Source organism: Aotus nancymaae, unplaced genomic scaffold (genome assembly GCF_030222135.1).
Source record: "Aotus nancymaae isolate 86718 unplaced genomic scaffold, 86718_ANA_hifiasm-v0.15.2.pri h1tg000048l, whole genome shotgun sequence".
Classification (NCBI taxonomy): domain Eukaryota; kingdom Metazoa; phylum Chordata; class Mammalia; order Primates; family Aotidae; genus Aotus; species Aotus nancymaae.
The window spans coordinates 13,166,302-13,186,517 of NW_026988462.1; the positions used below are offsets into that span (position 1 = coordinate 13,166,302).

The following is a 20,216-nucleotide window of genomic DNA, read 5'->3' on the forward strand; positions in this document are numbered from 1 at the left end:
GATGGAGATAGCATTGAATCTGTAAATTGCTTTGGGCAGTATGGCCATTTTCACGATATTGATTCTTCCTAATTATAATCCTTTGGTTATGTACCCAGTAATGGGATTACTGGGTCAAATGGTATTTCTAGATCCTTGAGGAATTGTCACACTGTCTTCCACAATGGTTGAACTAATTTACACTGGCACCAACAGTGTAAAAGTGTTCCTGTTTCTCCACAGCCTTGCCAGCATCTGTTATCTCCTGATTTTTTAATGATTGCCATTCTAAGTGGTGTGAGATGGTATCTCAATGTGGTTTTGATTTGCATTTCTCTAATCACCAGTGATGATTAGTTTTTTTCATATGTTTGTTGGCTGCATAAATGTCTTCTTTTGAGAAGTGTCTGTTCATATCCTTGGCCCACTTTTTGATGGGGTTGCTTTTTTTCTTGTAAATTTGTTTAAGTTCTTTCTAGCTAAAAATAGAATACAATACCTTGGAATATAACTAACAAGGAATGTGAAGGACCTCTTCAAGGAGAACTACAAATCCCTGCTTAAGGAAATAAGAGAGTACATAAACAGAAGGAAAAACATTCCATTCTCATGGTTAGGAAGAATCAGTATCATGAAAATGGCCATACCGCCCAAAGTAATTTATAGATTCAATGCTATCTTCATCAAGCTACCATTGACTGTCTTCACAGAATTGGAAAAAAACACCTTAAACTTCATATGGAACCAAAAAAGAGCCCACATAGCCAAGACAATCCTAAGAAAAACAAACAAAACAAAACAAAACAAGACAAAAAAACCCACAAACCTGGAAGCATTTTGCTACCTGACTTCAAACTATACTACATGGCTACATTAATCCAAACAGCATGGCACCGGTACCAAAACAGAGATATAGACCAATGGAACAGAACAGAGGCCTGAAAAGTAATGTCACACATTTACAACCATCTACTCTTTGACAAACCTGGCAAAAACAATTCTAATCACATTTTTGAAAATTCATTTTTCTCTGTGCTTCTAAAATTGTATTATCAGTGGGGATAATACAATGGGGAAAGGATTCCTTATTTAATAAATGGTATTGGGAAAACAGGCTAGCCATATGCAGAAAGCTGAAACTGGATCCCTTCCTTATACCTCATGCAAAAATTAACTCCAGATGGATTAAAGATTTAAACATAAGACCTAACACCATAAAAACCCTAGAGGAAAACCTAGATAGTATCATTCAAGACATTGGCATGGGCAAGGACTTCATGACTAAAACACCAAAAGCAATGGCAACAAAAGCCAAAATAGACAAATGGGATCTGATTAAAGAGCTTCTGCACAGCAAAAAAAAAAAAAAAACTATTAGAGTGAACTGGCAACCAAGAGAATGGGCAAAAAATTTTTCAATCTACCCAAAGATCTTAAATTTATAACAGCTTAGTTTGAAAAATATCAGCTTTATATCAGTAGTATACAAATACTCCTATACATTTCATCCATCTCTTTATATTGTTATTTTCACTGACTACATCTTTATACATTACATACCTATTAATGTAAGTTTATAATTATTGTTCTGTACTTTCTGTTAATTCATACAGGAAATAAAGGGAAGTTTCAACCCCAAGGTTTAGTTATATTGCCATTTACATTTACATTTGTAATTATATTATAGTTTAAAAAATTATACAGATTCAAGTTGATGTCTAGTGTCCTTCTGTTTCAGCCTAAATTTCTTACAGGGCAAGTCTACCAGTAATAAACCCTCTTATCTTTAGTCTATCTGGGCATGCATTAGTTTTTCATTCTTGAACAAGACATAGATATATAATACGGATTTAAAATTGTTTTACATTATGAAATTGTGCAAGTTATAGAATTATTGGTTCGCTCTCTCTCTCTTTTTTTTTTTTTAACAACTTTAAATACATTATACCACTACCTTCTGGTTCCCATGATGTTTGATGAGAAATCATCTATAAATTTTATTGGGAATCCCTCTATGTGAGGATGTGCTTCTCTCTTGCTGCTTTGAAGATTCTTTCTCTTTTTCTTTTGGCAACTTGCTTATAATCTTTCTCTGTGTGGATTTTTTTTTTTTTTTAGTTTGTCCTAGTTGCAGATTCTTTAGATTCTTAGATATGCAGTTCATATCTTCAGATTTAAGAAAGTTTTGACCTCCCAGCACTTTGGGAGGCCGAGGCGGGTGGATCACGAGGTCAAGTGATCAAGACCATCCTGGTCAACATGGTGAAACCCCGTCTCTACTAAAAATACAAAAAATTAGCTGGGCATGGTGGCGCATGCCTGTAATCCCAGCTACTCAGGAGGCTGAGGCAGGAGAATTGCCTGAACCCAGGAGGCAGAGGTTGCGGTGAGCCGAGATCGCGCCATTGCACTCCAGCCTGGGTAACAAGAGCAAAACTCCATCTCAAATAAAAAATAAAAAAATAAAAAATAAAAAAAACAAAGTTTTGACCACTACTTCTTTAAATATTTTTCTGTTCCTTTTTTTTCCTCCTCTTCTTCTGAGACACTTATAATGTATAGGTTGGTCCTCTTGATAGTGTCCCAAATGTCCCTTAAATTCTAATCACATTTTTGAAAATTCATTTTTCTCTGTGCTTCTAAAATTGTATTATCAGTTTTCAGTCTTCATATTTACTGATTCTTTATCTACTAAAAACTGTGGAATCTATGTAGTAATTTTTTTTTAAAGTTTAGTTATTTTACTTTCTAGTTCTAGACTGTTTTGTTCCTTTCTACCATTTCTGTCTCATTACTGACTACGCCATTTTGTTCATAAGTCATTTTTAAAAAATGTTATTTAGTTCTATTTAAAACAGTTGATTTAAAGCCATTGTTTAGAAAATTAAATGTCTATGCTTCCTCATGGACAGTTTTTGTCAATTTATTTTTCTTTCCTTTTATGTGTTACATACTTAAGCGACAAAATTTCAGTTTTGTTACATGGCTATATTATGCAGTGGTGAAATCTGGCATTTTAGCTTAATCATCACACAAATAATGTAGATTGCGCCCATTAAGTAATTTCTCATCCCTTACTGTTCTCCCACCCTTTCACCTAAGTCTCCAATGTCTATCATTTTACCCTTTATGTCCATTTGTACATATTATTTAGCTTCCACATATAAATGAGACCATGCAGTGTTTGAATTTCAGGTTTTTAGTTGTTTCACTTAAGATATTCTAGTTCCATCCATGTTGCTCCAAAAAAGACACCCATTTTATTCCTTTTTACGGCCAGTGTTCCATTGTATGTGTGTGTGTATTATATAATATCTACCATATTTTCATTATTCATCTCTTGAAGGACAATTAGGTTGATTCTGCATCTTTGCTATTGTAAATATTACTGATATATGAATACAAGTATCCTGTTAATTTTTTTGTGTGTTCGGGGAGTATACCTCATAGTGGGATTAAGGATTGAATGGTAGTTCTATTTTTATTTCTCTGAGAAATCCTCATACTGTTTTTCAAAGACGTTGTACAAATTTACATCCCACCAATGGCGTATAAACATTCTTTTCTGCTGTGTACCTCCAGCAATTTTTTTTTTTTTTTACTCTGTAGTAATAGCCATTCTGATGGGCATGAGACAATACCTTATTGTGACTTTAAATTGCACTTCTCCGATGATGACTGGTGTTGAGTATTTTTTATATTTTTATTGCCCATTTGTGTGTCTTCTTTTGAAAAATGTCTATTCATGTCCTTTGCTCATTTTATAATAGGGTTATTTGGTTTGTTGTTGCTGCTCTTTGAGTTCCTTATAGATTTTCAATATCAATTTCCTGTCAGTTGCAGTGTTTGCAAATATTTTCTAATCCTGTTGTTAAGTCTGTTGATTATTTATTTTAATATACAGAGGCTTTTTAATTAAATCTTATTTGTTTATTTTTGGTTTTGTTCCTTGTGTTTTTCAGGTCTTAATCATAAATTCTTTTCCTACATTATTTGTTATATGCTTTGTAGCTAAATGTTTTGTTGTTGTTGTTGTTTTGTTTTGTTTGTTCTGGTTGTTCTTAATGAACTTTGACTATTACAATTTGATAGCATTATATATCAGATTATCTCTTTTTCCCAAGGTTTGAGTATCACGATTGTTGAAGGCCACCTTTGCTCAGCCAGTGTTTTGACAGATATTTTGTTGAATGTGAGGAGCTTAAACAAAATAGTATATGACAAATAACACTCGTCCCAATCTTTGAGGATTGACCCAATGCCAAAGCACTCTGTCAACACTTAATGAGGCCATTTGTAATTCTGCCTCGGCCTCAGCTTTTACTTCCTGCTTACACTGAGCTTATAGATCAGCCAGTGATGAAAACTTAAGTCATTTTTTGGCCTGTGTCATCTCCACGACATACACATTGCTTTCCAGTTTCTCCAGTACAGAAAAATACATTTGAAGCCATAATTCTCTGAAAAAAAATTCAATTCACATCCTCTCTTTTCTTCTTACTCCTTAGACTATCTATGGTATGTCATAATCACAATATTTTTCTCCTGGATGTTGTGGGTTTTTTAATCACTTTTTAATATTATTGAAAAATGCCTACCCTTTTCCTACTGACTGTATTTCAAGCTAGAAAAAAAAAAAATAAACAGATATGAATGCCTTATGCAAGTCTTTCTGCCTCCAGATGTTAGAACAGACAAGCTATATTGTGAACACACAAGTGAGACATTAAACAATAAAATTAAAGAGGGTAACATTTTAGTAATAAAATATAGAATAATTTCATATGAAGTTTAAGGTGCTTTTTTCCAATTCTGTGAAGAAGGTCAATGGTAGCTTGATGAGGAGAGCATTGAATCTATAAATTACTTTGGGCAGTATGACCATTTTCATGATATTGATTCTTCCTAACCATGAGCATGGAATGTTTTTCCATCTGTTTGTGTCCTCTCTTATTTCCTTGAGCAGGGATTTGTAGTTCTCCTTGAAGAGGTCCTTCACATCCCTTGTTAGTTGTATTCCTAGGTATTTAATTATCTTTGTAGCAATTGTGAATGGGGGTTCACTCATGATTTGGCTTTCTGTTACTGGTGTATGAGAATGCTTGTGATTTTTACACATTGATTATATATCCTGAGACTTTGCTGAAGTTGCTTATCGGCTTAAGGAGATTTTGGGCTGAGACGATGGGGTCTTCTAAATATACATTCATGTTGTCTGCAAATAGAGACAATTTGACTTCTTCTTTTCCTAACTGTATATCCTCTATTTATTTTTCTTGCCTGATTGCCCTGGCCAGAACTTCCAATACTGTGTTGAATAGGAGTGGTTGGAGAGGGCATCCTTGTCTTCCACCGGTTTTCAAAGGAAATGCTTCCTGTTATTGTCCATTCAGTATGATATTGTCTGTGGATTTGTCATAGTTATTATTTTAAGATATGTTCCATCAATACCTAGTTTATTAAGAGTTTTTAGCATAAAGGGCTGTTGAATTTTGTAGAAGGCCTTCTCTGCATCGATTGAGATAATCGTGGTTTTTGTCTTTGGTTCTGTTTATGTGATAGGTTTATAGATTTACATATGTTGAACCAACCTTGCATCCCAGCAATGAAGCTGACCTGATCATGATGGATAAGCTTTTTGATGTGCTGTTGGATTCGGTTTGCCAGTGTTTTAATGATAATTTTTGCATCCATGTTTTTAATGGATATTGGCCTGAAGTTTTCTCTTTTAGTTGTGTCTCTGTCAGGTTTTGGTATCAGGATGATGATGATCTCATAAAAATAAGTTAGGGAATATTCACTCTTTTTGTATTGTTTGGAATAGTTTTAGAAGGAATGGTATCAGCTCCTCTTTGTGCCTCTGGTAGAATTTGGCTGTGAACCCATCTGGACCTGGACTTTTTTTGTTTGGCAGGCTATTAACTGCTGCCTCAACTTCAGACTTTGTTATTGGTCTATTCAGGGATTCAACTTCTTCCTGGTTTAGTCCTGGGAGAGTATAAGTGTCGAGGAATTTATTCATTTCTTCTAGATTTACTGGTTTATTTGCATAGAGGTGTTTGTAGTAATCTCTGATGGTAGTTTATATTTCTGTGGGATTGGTGGTGATACCCCTTTATCATTTTTTATTGCATCTATGTGATTCTTCTCTCTTTTCCTCTTTGTTAGTCTGGCTAATGGTCTATCTATTTTGTTGACCTTTTCAAAAAACCAGCTCCTGGATTCATTGATTTTTTGGAAGGTTTTTTTGTGTCTCTACCTCCTTCAGTTCTGCTCTGATCTTAGTTACTTCTTGTCGTCTTCTGCTAGCTTTTGAATTTGTTTGATCTTTTTCCTCTACTTCTTTTAATCATTACATTAGGGTGTCGATTTTAGAACTTCCCTCATTTCTCTTGTGGCCATTTAGTGCTATAAATTTCCCTCTGGACACTGCTTTAAATGTGTCACAGAGATTCTGGTACATTCTCTATTCTCATTCATTTCAAAGAACACCTTTATTTCTGCCTTTACTTCATTAACCAGTATCATTCAGGAGCAGGCTGTTCAGTTTCCATGTAGTTGTGCGATTCTGAGTTCGTTTCTTAATCCTGAATTCTAATTTGATTGCACTGTGTTCTGAGAGACTGTTATGATTTCCGTTCTTTTGCATTTGCTGAGGAGTGTTTTACTTCCAATTACGTGGTCAATTTTAGAGTAAGTGTGATGTGGTTCTGAGAAGAATATATAATCTGTGGATTTAGGGTGGAGAGTTCTGTATATGTCTATTAGGTCCGCTTGGTCCAGATCTGAGTTCAAGTCCTGAATATCCTTGTAAATTTTCTGTCTAATATTGACAGTGGTGTGTGGAAGCCTCCCACTATTATTACATGGGAGTCTAAAAGTCTCTTTTTAAGTCATTAAGAACTTGTTTTATGTATCTGGGTGCTCCTGTATTGGGTGCATTCGTATTTAGGATATTTAGCTCTTCTTGTTGCATTGATCCCTTTACCATTAGGTAATGCCCTTCTTTGTCTCTTTTGATCTTTGTTGGTTTAAAATCTGTTTTATCAGAGAGTAGGATTGTAACCCCTGCTGTTTTTTGCTCTCTATTTGCTTGGGAAATCCTCATCCATGCCTTTATTTTGAGCCTATGTGTGTCTTTGCAGGTGAAATGGGTTTCCTGAATACAACACACCAAAGGGTCTTGACTCTATCCAATTTACCAGTCTGTGTCTTTTGATTGGGGCATTTAGTCCATTTACATTTAAGGGTCCTGCCATTTTGATGCTAGCTGATTGTTTTGTATGTTGATGCAGTTTCTTCATTGTGTCCATGGTGTTTACCATTTGGTTCTTTTTTGCAGTGGCTGGTACTGGTTGTTCCTTTCCACGTTTAGTGCTTCTTTCAGGAGCTCTTCTAAGGCAGGCCTGGTGGTGATGAAATTTCTCAGCAGTAGCTTATCTGTAAAGGATTTTATTTCTCCCTCACTTATGAAGCTTAGTTGGCTGAATTTGAAATTCTAGGTTGAAAATTCTTTTCTTTAAGGATGTTGAATATTTGCCCCCACTCTCCTTTGGCTTGTAGGGTATCTGCCAAGAGATCCTCTGTGAGTCTGATGTGCTTCCCTTCTACCTTTTTCTCTGGCTGCCCTTAGTATTTTTTCCTTCATTTCAGCCCTGGTGAATCTGACGACTATGTGTCTTGGGGTTGAACTTCCCAAGGAATACCTTTGTGGTGTTCTCTGAATTTGAATGTTGCCCTGCCTTACTAGGCTGGGGAGCCTGCATAGCCAAGACAATCTTAAGCAAGAAAAAAAAAAAATGCTAGAGGCATCACACTACCTGACTTCAAACTATACTTCAAGGCTATAGGAATCAAAGGAGCAGGGTACTGGTACCACAACAAAGATACAGACCAATGGAACAGAACACAGACCTCAGAAACAATGCCACACTTCTGCAACCATCTGATTTTTGACAAACCTGAGAAAAAAGAGCAATGGGGAAAGAATTATCTATTTATTAAATGGTCTTGGGAAAACTGGCTAGCCATATGCAGAAAGTTGAAACTGGATCCTTTCCTTACACCTTTTACAAAAATTAACTCCAGATGGGTTAAAGATTTAAACATAAGACCTAACACCATAAAAACACTAGAAGAAAACCTAGGCAATACCATTTGGGACATTGGCATAGGCGAGGACTTCATAACGAAAACACCATAAGCAATGGTAACAAAAGCCAAAATAGACAAATGGAATCTAATTAAAGAGCTTCTGCACAGCAAAGAAAGAAACTGTCATTAGAGTGAATCAACAACCAACAGAATGGGAAAAAATTTTTGCAATCTACCCGTCTGACAAAGGGCTAATATCCAGAATCTACAAAGAACTTCACAAATTTACAAGGAAAAAAAATTCCATTAAAAAGTGGGCAAAGGATATGAACAGACACTTCTCTAAAGAAGACATTTATGCAGCCAACAAACACATGAAACAAGCTGATCATCACTGGTCATTAGAGAAATGCAAATCAAACCACACTGAGATAACATTTCATGCCAGCTAGAGTGGTGAACATTAAAAAATCAGGAGACAACAGGGGCTGGAGAGGATGTGGAGAAATAGGAACACTTTTACACTGTTGGTGGGAGTGTAAATTAGTTCAACCATTGTGGAAGACAGTGTGGCGATTCCTCAAGGATCTAGAAATAGAAATACCATTTGACCCAGCAATCCCATTACTGATTATATACCTAAAGGATTATAAATCATTCTATTTTAAAGACACATGCACACGTATGTTTATTTTGGCACTGTTCACAATAGCAAAGACTTGGAACCAAGCCAAATGCCCATCGATGACACACTGAATAAAGAAAATGTGGCACACATATACCATGGAATACTATGCAGCCATTAAAAAGGATGAGTTCATGTCCTTTGCATGGACATGGATGAAGCTGGAAACCATCATTCTCAGCAAACTGACACAAGAACAGAAAACCAAACACCACAGGTCCTCAGTCATAAGTGGGTGTTGAACAATAAGAACACATGAACACAGGGAGGGGAACATCACACACTGGGGCCTGTTGGTGGTGAGCAGGGGATAACATTATGAGAAATATCTAATGCAGGCGGTGGGGTGATGGATGCAGCAAACCATCATGGAATGTGTACACTTAATGTAACAAACCTGTATGTTCTGCACACGCACCACAAAACAAAGTATAATTTAAGAAAGGTACATATAAAATATAGAATAATTCCAAATTGTCCTATCATATTAAAATTGATATTTATACCATAATTAATGCATTCATATTTATATTAATATTTGAATAGAAATTGTTTTGATTAATATTAATATCCATCAATATTTGTATCAATCTATAATACTAATAACACAAATTTTAGAAACTTTTGCAGAGTATAAACAAAACAGAAAATACGTCACAATTCATTTTATGAGCCTAACATAACCTTTTTACCTAAAACTGAGATGACAGTGCAGGGAAAAATGATAGGTAACTAATTCAAGAACACAGTGGTAATATTAAACAAAATGGTAATTATGCTAGCAAAATATTAATTCCACTTCAGTACATAAACATTAAAATTATAGAACAGAAAGAGATGCAAATTCATAATTCCAATGAAACATTTTTAATAGATCCAATAAAACATAAGAAAATGTCACTACCTGTTATACCAATAATACACCAAACTTACAAATATTAATTATTTAATGGTTCATTATGCAATTTCAACTGTCTTTCAAGGTTTAAAAATGTATACAGTACCTATGTAACAAACATACAGGATCTGCACATGTACCCCAGAACTTCAAGTATAATAAAAAAAAATGTATGCAGTAATTGTAGGAAATGAACAATAATTATGCTGATGTCTAGACAAGGCCTTCAGGTGTTGTGATATTCATCATTCTTCTAAATAGAAAATAGGTCATAGAGGAAATCATAATGGAAATTAAAAAGCATTTTAAAATGACAGCTAAACATTGTAGCATAGCCAAGTCCAGACCTAACAGACTTGTGGCATCTCATGTGTGTATTATAAAAGAGAAAGACTGAAAATCAATATATTAAATGGAATCCAAATCGAAATACCAGAAAGAGTTCAAAGTAAAATTTAAAAGAAAAATAAAATAATGTAGAGTAAGTACTAATGTAATGAAACTAAAACTAAACATAAATAAATCATTTAAAATACTGTTATTCTCAAGTGACAAAACGATACCTTTGTTGGAAGGCTGATCATGGTTAGTTGGTAGAAGACACATACAACTGAAATGAGGATGACAGTGGTCCATTATCAACAGATTCTGCCAAAATGAAAACATATTATGAATTATATTTTATTAATGAAATAAAAACTTAGCTTTAAATAAAGATGTAATAGAAATATATAAAATCTTACAACTCTTATATAAATCAATTATAAAATAATTCAACTCTTTACCCTTGTAATATCAAAAATATACAAATTTGAGCTATTTAATGATTCATGATGCAAATAATTCAACTATAAAACAATTATATTAATATAATGACAGCAATATGAAAAATATTTGCCACTAAAGAAATTACAGGCCTATATGATTTTTCCTGCAAACTCTAATAATGCTAAAGGAAAATCAACACATCTATCTTACCAATTCTTGCAGAGTATCAGCAAAACAGAAAATATGTCACAATTCATTTTATGATGCTAACATACCCTTTTTACCAATAACTGAGATGACGATGCAGGAAAAATTATAATTAACTAAGTCAAGAACACAGTGGAAATACTAAGCAAAATGTTATGAAACTGATAAAACATACTTCCTTGGTTTAAATCCTACTCAGTTTTACACTAGAAAATCAAATACTGTAATTCATCTCAAATGCTGAATAGGAAAATATATGTCACAATAAATGCAGGAAAAGCTTTTGATTAAATGTAATATGTATTAATACAGAAAATGCTCTTAGCAAATCAGCAATAAGAGTGAAACTTCCACCATATGAAAATACTTACCTCCAATAGCAAATATATTAACCAGGAAATATAAGTTTTTCCTCAGATCAGGAATGAAACAAAGATGCACACCAATGTCATTTCTATTTGACTATGAGCTAAATGCTTTGGCCATTGACTGAAAGGTTTAACAGAATATTCTCAATCATTTTATCTCATATACACATATAATAGCATTTAGTCGTCACTAAGTTTTGGTTTATATAGATAACTTGTCCATTTCCCTTTTTTCTGCACTGGCTTCTTAAACATGTTTTGAGATACATCTATGTTGCATGTAGCCATATTTCACTTTGTTCCATTGCTAGAAAATATTGCTGTATTATACTCCAGTTTATTTTCCATCCTACTGCCGATAGTCATTGAGTCATTTATAGCTTGAGATATATCCATAAACAAATTTGTCATAAACATTTCTAACACCTTGATGCACCTGTGCAAAGACTAAAGATTATTCGGAGTACCTATCTGGAATTGATGGGTCATACCATACATGGATCATCAACATTGCCGAACTGTTTGCCAAAGTCACTGAGCCATTGTCTACTCTCTACAGCAAAGCAGAAGACTTTCATTTCTACATGGCATAACTAATAACACTTGCTATAATCAATTAAAAAATACCAGTCTTGAATTCATCTAATATATATATATATACATTCGTATTTAGAAATATTTTCCCTTATGATTTTTGTTTTTCATCTTGTTTAAAAATTCTTTTCAACTCCAAAGAAGTTCATGATATACAACTGCTTAATATCTTTATATTTTTCTCAAATAAGTATGGGATTAATCTGTGGAAATGATATGGTGTAGGAATTCAATGTTATTTTTATATTGATATGAAAATGTGGTATCTCAATTTATTAAAATATCTGTTCTTTCCTTATTTATCTACCACGACGTATCTCTCATATATCAAGGATTCATATAAGTATAGATCTATTTTGTGGCTCTCTTTTCTGTTCCAACATCCGTTTTCCAAATGCTTGTGCCAATTCCACATTTTCTTAATCACTTTAGTTATATGAAAAGTTATGATATCTTATAGATTATCTCCTTCCACCTTATTTTTCTTCAGAAATATTCTGCCTAATAGACTCTTTTTGCATTTATACGCATACAATATATGAATACATTTGTCAAGTTCAACAAAAATATTTTATGACTGGAATTATACTGCATATGCATAAAAATTTGTGGAGACGTAATATCTTTATAAGGTAGGATTGCCAAGAACTCTAAAGGGTCTGAAATTTTATTTTACATGTCAGCTCTCCAGTTTGCCTGCCACAGTTTCAAGAATGCTGGCTTTGATAATACATACTTTATACTGGGCAAACGTTAGCCTGTCTAACTCTTGCCTGAGAAGGGGACATTATCTTTATTATATAGAATGATAAATTTTACATTGGATGTTTATTGTGTTAATATAATAACAAATAGCTTTAAAAATAGTTGGAAAAATGGAGTTTATGATTCTGAATAACATGCAGAAACATGAGAGGGGCATGAGTAGTTTTTTACTAACAGGAATCTTGCTATCAGCAATCATGGCATATCTTAATGTTTATTTATACATTAATATATCTAGATTTGGAAAGAATAAAATCTCTAGGAGAAAAGAAGAACATTTACATATGAAGGGACTTCCAGGAAGCTTCTGATTTGTAGGCAATTATCCAGATCTTGAGCTTCATGGTATTTACGTGGATATTCTCTTTACAAGTATTCCTTAAAATATACATACATATTTTGCAAAATTATCTGTAATTTCATGAGAAAATATGTAAAAGTATTCTTTAAAAAATAACATAAGCAATACAACCCAATAGGAGACACGACCATTATGGATTTGAGCTAACTTACAGCTTCATTGCATTTGTTTATTAGGTTCATCTAGCTATGGTTTTTCTACACTTCTAGGGAGTATCACTCCAGGAGTTCCAACTAGGAGCCTAAGGTTTGGGGAAGCAATTACAAATGCTTTTTAAGTATTTTGACTTATATGCCTTATGGAAGAAATAAAAGTACAAATCACGATTCTTATTATTTTAGATCAGTGGATTTTAGATATGAAGACCTTCATTATATTGACAAAGACTTTTAGCCACTGTGTTTTTGGGAAAAAAATATATACATAGAAATGTACATAAATACACTGTATTACCTATAATTTCAAAAGATTCATAGGTCTACATAAGAACATTCCCAGATCAGCCATGAACTTAGTTAAGAGCCAGTTCTTTCTTCAGGGTTTTCAGCCTAGTTGAGGATACAGGACACATTTTTAAGCAATTAACAAGACTAATGACAACATGAAGAACATTCAAATTGCCAGATGAAAAGCATAATCAGTAATGTCTGTAGTAGTACAGAAGAATAAAGAGAAAAATCTTGGACATTGATGAAGAGTTGATGGAGAAGATAAGATCTGAATGATAAATAAGACAAAAGTGTAGAGAATGAAAGGGGCTTTTATGTAAAATGAACAGATAATGAAAGGGCAGAAAAACAAAATAAATGCTGTTTATTTTTGGCAAAGGTGATATAGGGTGAGTTGGGTCATTACTTATGTATCCAATAATGTGACAGCACTAATTGTATAGACATAAGAGCAACGAGAGAAAATATTCAATGTGCTCAAGACACTGTGCTCAAAACGAAGTCACATCTTTAGTGAAAAAAATGATGTCAAAATTAAATCTTAAAACTATGTAACTATAAAGAGAAGTAAATAAATATAGGAAAGGTGAACAGGAGGCAAAACGTTTCTGTCTATGAGGATTTAAAAGTTGTTTAATGATGCTGAAGTATAATGCATGGTTCAAACTGAAAGTAGTTCAGTAGCAAGGGAGACCAGGAAGCCATAGAGTTACCTTTATATCAATTGTCATGTTTAGATTGTTTTATGAAAAATGAAGACATAGGTAGAGAGAAATAAACACCATGGTGCTGACCTCAGAAGAGAAAGAAATAGCTTTGAGTAAGATGCGCTGAATTCTTACATCTTTATTTGCATTACACCACAACATTATTCAGAAAAAGTTTGCAATGACATAGAAATGCATGCTACTATATTTGCTAGGATTTTAAAAAGCAAAAACAAGGAAACACATAAACAGAAAATCAGATAATTGAAATGAATAAAAATAAGGTTAAATAAATTTTGATAGAGTTCAAAATTTAAATCATAAATTTCTACAGGTCAACAAATTGTAAGAAGATAATGTAGCTGTCGGGTTTCAAGATGTCAAAGAGATAAATATTAGTAAATTAAGATACATTGTCCCTAAAATATAAAAAGTTTTAAAGTATCCATGCCAATTTTTGGAATTAAACCCCAAAAGACATAGTTCTTACATGTTATTTAAATAATATATTATGACACATAGTAACTATGAAGGACATTAATAAAATTTTTTGAAATTGCTTATATCTACTTTTTTAATGGCAAACTATAGTTTGGTAAAAAGTCTATGGAGGTTAAAATTATGAGAATATCTACATTGATGTAGAATTTAAGGTACAAATTTTATAAATCTATCACTGTTATAAAACATGAGTTGATATTTTTATATACATGGTATTATTTTAACTGTCCTTTAAAATTTATATCGAATTTATGCTTAAAGGTGGAAGATATTTTAAGATTGCACTGTTAATAAATACATATCTAAATGACAAGGTGTCTATCAAATAGAATGAATTATTTAAAATTTTAATTTTCTTGTTTTTTAATTCTTTCTTAATAGTAGATCTAATGTTGCCAATTATTAGATTAACAATACTGAAATCTGTCAAATATATTTCACACATACTTTATTATGATAGGCACAATAAAATGGTGTCAAAACAAGAGTTAAGAGAGCATCCAGCAGCTGAAGGAAAGGAACATCCAAAGATCTCATTACCTTTGCTGTGTAAGGATGCTTGCTTCGGGGACCATGGGATATACACACGGCTTCTACTCTCCTTTTATTATAGTCATAAAGAGCAACTGAAGCTCATAAAAAGTAGCTGGCAGATTTGTAAAAGATATAACAGCTTGTTCACAGAGTTTCTACAGAGCCATCTAAGGAAAATTTCCCTTCCCAAGCATTGCTAGGAGCTATTTATCTTAGAACTGCCTACTTTGTCACAGTGAACTGAGTATTCCTCCTGTCATCTAGTTTGCCAAACAAGGACCTGTTCTCTTTGACTTTTTCCTCAATAACAGTCAACACTGTATACATGAAGTATGAGAATTCAATACTTATAGAGTAATGGATCTGTCCTGAGGTGGTCAATTTATGTGTTTGTATATATACATATTTGCAAGATAATTCATATTGTAAATTTATTAAATTAATTTGCACCTATTTTATAGCAGTTCTGGACATACAGATGGGCAGAAGAGATAACCATCCCTTTGTAAAAAAATTAAGAGGTATTTAATTCTCTCTGCTGATAAGCCTGTGTTCTAAAATGTTCACACTATTTAATCTGACCTTTATTTTTAATGAACATAAAGACTAAAGTAGCATTATAATGTTATCTAGAAACTAATGTACAGTTGTCCAATAACAGCTGATAAAAATTTCACTAAAATTAGCTTATTAAATAAGTTTCCAATAAGTAAATGAACCCTGGGGGATATAAAATGGCAACAATAATTGTCGGGAAATGTTTCCAAAACATTCTAGATTATTTCAACCACAGAATCTGGGAAGGGGGAGTTCAGAAAATATGGACAGAATAAGGAAACCCCTAAGTGTGTATTAGAACCAGAGTTCTGAAAGGAAAAGAAAAGAGTCAGAGAAAAGCAGAGGCAGAAAGTGACAGAGAGAAACTGATATAGTTTCCAAAGGCATCCCAGCTAGAAGGAAATGTAGTAACTGCCACAATGCTCCAGAAAAATGAAGTTGGGACTTAATATATCTCTTGTAATATGTCAAGGTACCTAGTCAACATCAGTGGTTCATTAAAGATCTGCGTTTCTTCCAGCTCTCTATCCCGTCATCTACGTAAACGTAGCCCTCATTGGCTGGAATCATAATGACATCTGCATCTGGAACTGGCCACCAGTATAACACCCACAGAATGCATCACAGACTTCAGACCACATGAAAAGTCTACAGGGTGAGAATGTGAAAATCCAGCAATGAGGAGAAAAAAAGAGTTATCTCCCACTAAGAACACTTTCCAGAAGCTACACAATTCCAGTTATTGATTCATCCCATTTACTAGAACCTGTTTATCTTGCTATGCCTAAAAGCAAGGGAAACTGAAATAGTTGCTATTATATTCTGTAACTCAGCTTAGCCTAGCTTCAGAAGTTTTAATAAATAAAATATACTGAAATATTTTATGGTATCTATTCACTTCCAAATACACAATTTTTGATTCAGCTCAATCTTCTATTTTAATATCCTATCACACTCCTTCATATAGGTTTAGATATAATTTTGACTTCTTTCTAAGGGACATTGTTTCCTCTAATCAAAGCAGTTCAACTACCTGTTAAGTTATTGCTTTCCTATTATAAGCTATTTTGATAACAATCAACCTGTGCAAAACATTAGGATGCTTTAGCAATGATTAAACACCAATGAATACTTTCTCAGTTTTACATGGTGAGCAAAACAAGTATGGCTCCATAGTCTCATCTCAGTTTCCATAAGTCACTATCAATTCAGGTGTAAAACACAGAAAACACATAAATTGAAATTTTTTCCCCAAATGGAAGATAAATTAGCCAGCAATGTTGAGTTATAATCTCCAAACCCAAAATTTCTGTGTTTTCCACATAAGAAATCCAAACTGAGAGGTGTATAACAGCCCAAAAACTGAATATGAACACCAGCCTCAAGAGCAGAACACTGACTATCAGGACAAAAACTCCAAAATGCACTGGGGGCCTTGTGGACACAGGAGGTCTTTCAGGGAGTGAGCATCATCATGACAGGATGGGCATGCTAAGACATTTCTGTATCCTACTTTACTCCCTCATTAAGGAGAAATCAAATTCCTATTCTGACTGAGATTTTCACACAGTTGGGAGAGAATTAAAACCAAATTTTGGTGCTCTTTTGAGGAAAAGCTCTGAGCCTCAGTAATATATTATGAACCAAAATAAAACGATTAGATTCATAAATAATTTTGGAAGGCTAGACAAAGTGATGTTTAATAACCCAACTGAATGGTAGTGGATAACAAAATATCACCATTAAGAAATAGGCCCAATTAAATATCTCTTTTTGTTTACTTAGTAGTAGTAGCAGTGGTAGTAATATTGTTAGTGTAATGCTTTATGGCAATCAAAATCAGCATGATAAAATCATTCTTACCATATAGCTTGTCTTTTTATTTGAATCCTTATTTTTAATTTTAAATATCAAGTAAATGTGTTATTTCTGAGGCCTCTCTTCTGTTCCATTTACTTCCTATTCACTGGGAATTACTTCCTATTCAAACACTGCACTTATCATAATAATAAAATGTTTACTTAATTATCCATATATTGTTTAAAATCTTTTAATTATACAAATACTATTCAGGACATAGGCATGGGCAAAGAACTCATAACTAAAACACCAAAAACAATTGCAACGACAGTCACAATTAACAAATGGGATCTAATTAAAGAGCTTCTGCACAGTAAAAGAAACTATAATCAAAAAGGCCACCTACAGAATGCGAGAAAATTTTGCAATCTATCTATCTGAGGGCTAATATCCAGAATCTACACGGAACTTAAACAAATTTACAAAACAAATCACAGCCCCATCAAAAAGTGGGCGAAATGTATGAACAGATGCTTCTCAAAAGAAGATATTTATGTGGTCAACAAACATGAAAAAAGCTCATCATCACTTCTCTTGAGAGAAATTCAAATTAAAGCCACAATGTGATACTATCTCGTGCCAGTTAGAATGGCAATCATTAAAAAGTCAGGAAATAACAGATGCTGGCGAGGATGTGGTGACATAGGAAAACCTTTATACTGTTGGTGGGAGTGTAAATTAGTTCAACCATTGTGGAAGACAGTGTGGTGATTCCTCAAGGATCTAGGACCAGAAATAACATTTGACCCAGCAATCCCATTAGGGGTATATACCCAAAGGATTATAAAGCATTCTACTATGAAGACACATGTACATGTATGTTTAGTGCAGTACTATTCACAATAGCAAAGACTTGGAACCAATCCAAATGCCCATCAATGATAGACTGGATACAGAAAATGTATCACATATATACAATGGAATACTATGCAGCCATAAAAAAGGATGAGTTCATGTCTTCTGCAGGGACATGAATGAAACTGGAAGCCATTATTCTCAGCAAACTAACACAGGAATAGAAAACCAAACACCATATGTTTTCACTCATAAGTGGGTGTTGAACAATGAGAACACATGGACACAGGGAGAGGAATATCACACATGGGGGCCTATCAGGTGGTGGGGGGTTAGGGGAGGGATAGCATTAGAGGCAATACCTAATGTAGATGATGGATTGATGGGTGCAGCAAACCACCATGGCACGTGTATACCTATGTAACAAACCTGCACATTCTGTAGATGTATCCCAGAACAAAGTATAATTTAAAAAAAGTAAACCGTTTCCTCAAATATACTTTCATAAATAAGAAAAAAAAAAATGAATAGAGAATCGAAGTATCACCTACACATTATTGATAAAATTGATTTTAAGGTTAAAAATCATCTAATGTGAGAAAACAATATGTTCACTAAACTCCGTGTTTGTAAATTTCAATTAAAAAAATTATTTGTAGGGAATACTTACTTACATGGCTCCTTGTCACAGCAATCTAGGAAAACAAAAGAAACGGGCTGGGCGCGGTGGCTCACGCCTGTAATCCCAGCACTTTGGGAGGTCGAGGTGGGTGGATCACGAGGTCAAGATATCGAGACCATCCTGGCCAACATGGTGAAACCCCGTCTCTACTAAAAATACAAAAAATTAGCTGGGCATGGTGGCGCGTGCCTGTAATCCCAGCTACTCAGGAGGCTGAGGCAGGAGAATTGCCTGAACCCAGGAGGCGGAGGTTGCGGTGAGCCGAGATTGCGCCATTGCACTCCAGCCTGGGTAACAAGAGCGAAACTCCGTCTCAAAAAAAAAAAAAGGAAAAGAAAACAGAAGAAACAAATTTACCCTATATCCAGAACTCTTGACAAATTATTAAATAATTTTTACCAATTAAGAAATGTAAATACTATTGCTGACTTACCAGATAACTCAGGGCATCTTTGTCTAAGGAAGTGAAAGTTACAACTCGAACTTTTCTGTATTTAAAGAAAATCTATTTTCATAAAAGTCATAGGTAGGAGAGAGATGTTTCCCCTAATATCTCTGGTTATTACCTTAAGTAAAATCATACATCGTTTGAAGGTATTAATGTGATATAGAATATTATTTGATTTTGGTAAAATAATTGCTTTAGATATGAAAATGAAAAGAGAACAAGTACGTGGCAAAAGAAAATCTCATTCACCTGACGTTAGATCTATTAGCTAAACTTTACTTGCTATTTTTTTTTTTTTACTAGCTCCACAGTTCATATCATTTGTTACTATAAAGTGGAAGGCTCCAGAGACAGCTTCTTATGAATACTTCTTGAAAGATCTTTGAGGTCAAAAAAGTGATTTAACCTCAGAGATCGGCCTCAAATTCCATAGAGTGCAGGAAAAGAAAAATATAATTTAATTTCTAGGACATTCAGCAGCTAGGGATTTCAACAGCTATAGGCCAACACATGATTTGTGTTGTAATAACCAGTCATGACAGCCACATATTTTTTGATTTATGTTTAAAAGTGCTTTATATAAAAATTTTTAAATATGTTTGGATGCTTGGTAGCTTCTTTTGTGGCAATCGTGTGTGCAAATGCACACACAGAGACACAGACTCACAATGCCTCAACATTTGAAGGAAAATGATGTCATATGGATGTATAAAGTCAATGAAGTCTGTAGTTAGTAAAATTTAAAAAGCAGAAGGAAATCATAGTTACGGTTACACAATTCTTACTACGGTTCAGGTCTTGATACAATCTTTTATTTTCAAGATAAACATCATTTTACAGCCAATGGATATTTTACATTGTACAAATATTTAAGGACCCTCTCTTAATTAGTAAAAACTGATCCCTGAGTATTGCTCTGCACATAAGGTACACTTGAATGCTGTATAAGTACATTTTTAATTT

At 33.7% G+C, this 20,216-nt stretch overlaps 1 long non-coding RNA gene across 1 annotated transcript in view; it reads left to right on the plus strand.

The window, feature by feature from the left end:
* Positions 1–17,450, plus strand: part of LOC105712377 (uncharacterized) — a 43,237-nt gene extending 25,787 nt beyond the window's left edge. Inside the window, exon 7 of the long non-coding RNA XR_001106308.2 lies at positions 15,989–17,450. This is a non-coding gene — a long non-coding RNA (uncharacterized LOC105712377). The remainder of the gene's footprint in view (positions 1–15,988) is intronic.
* Positions 17,451–20,216: the final 2,766 nt, after the last annotated feature.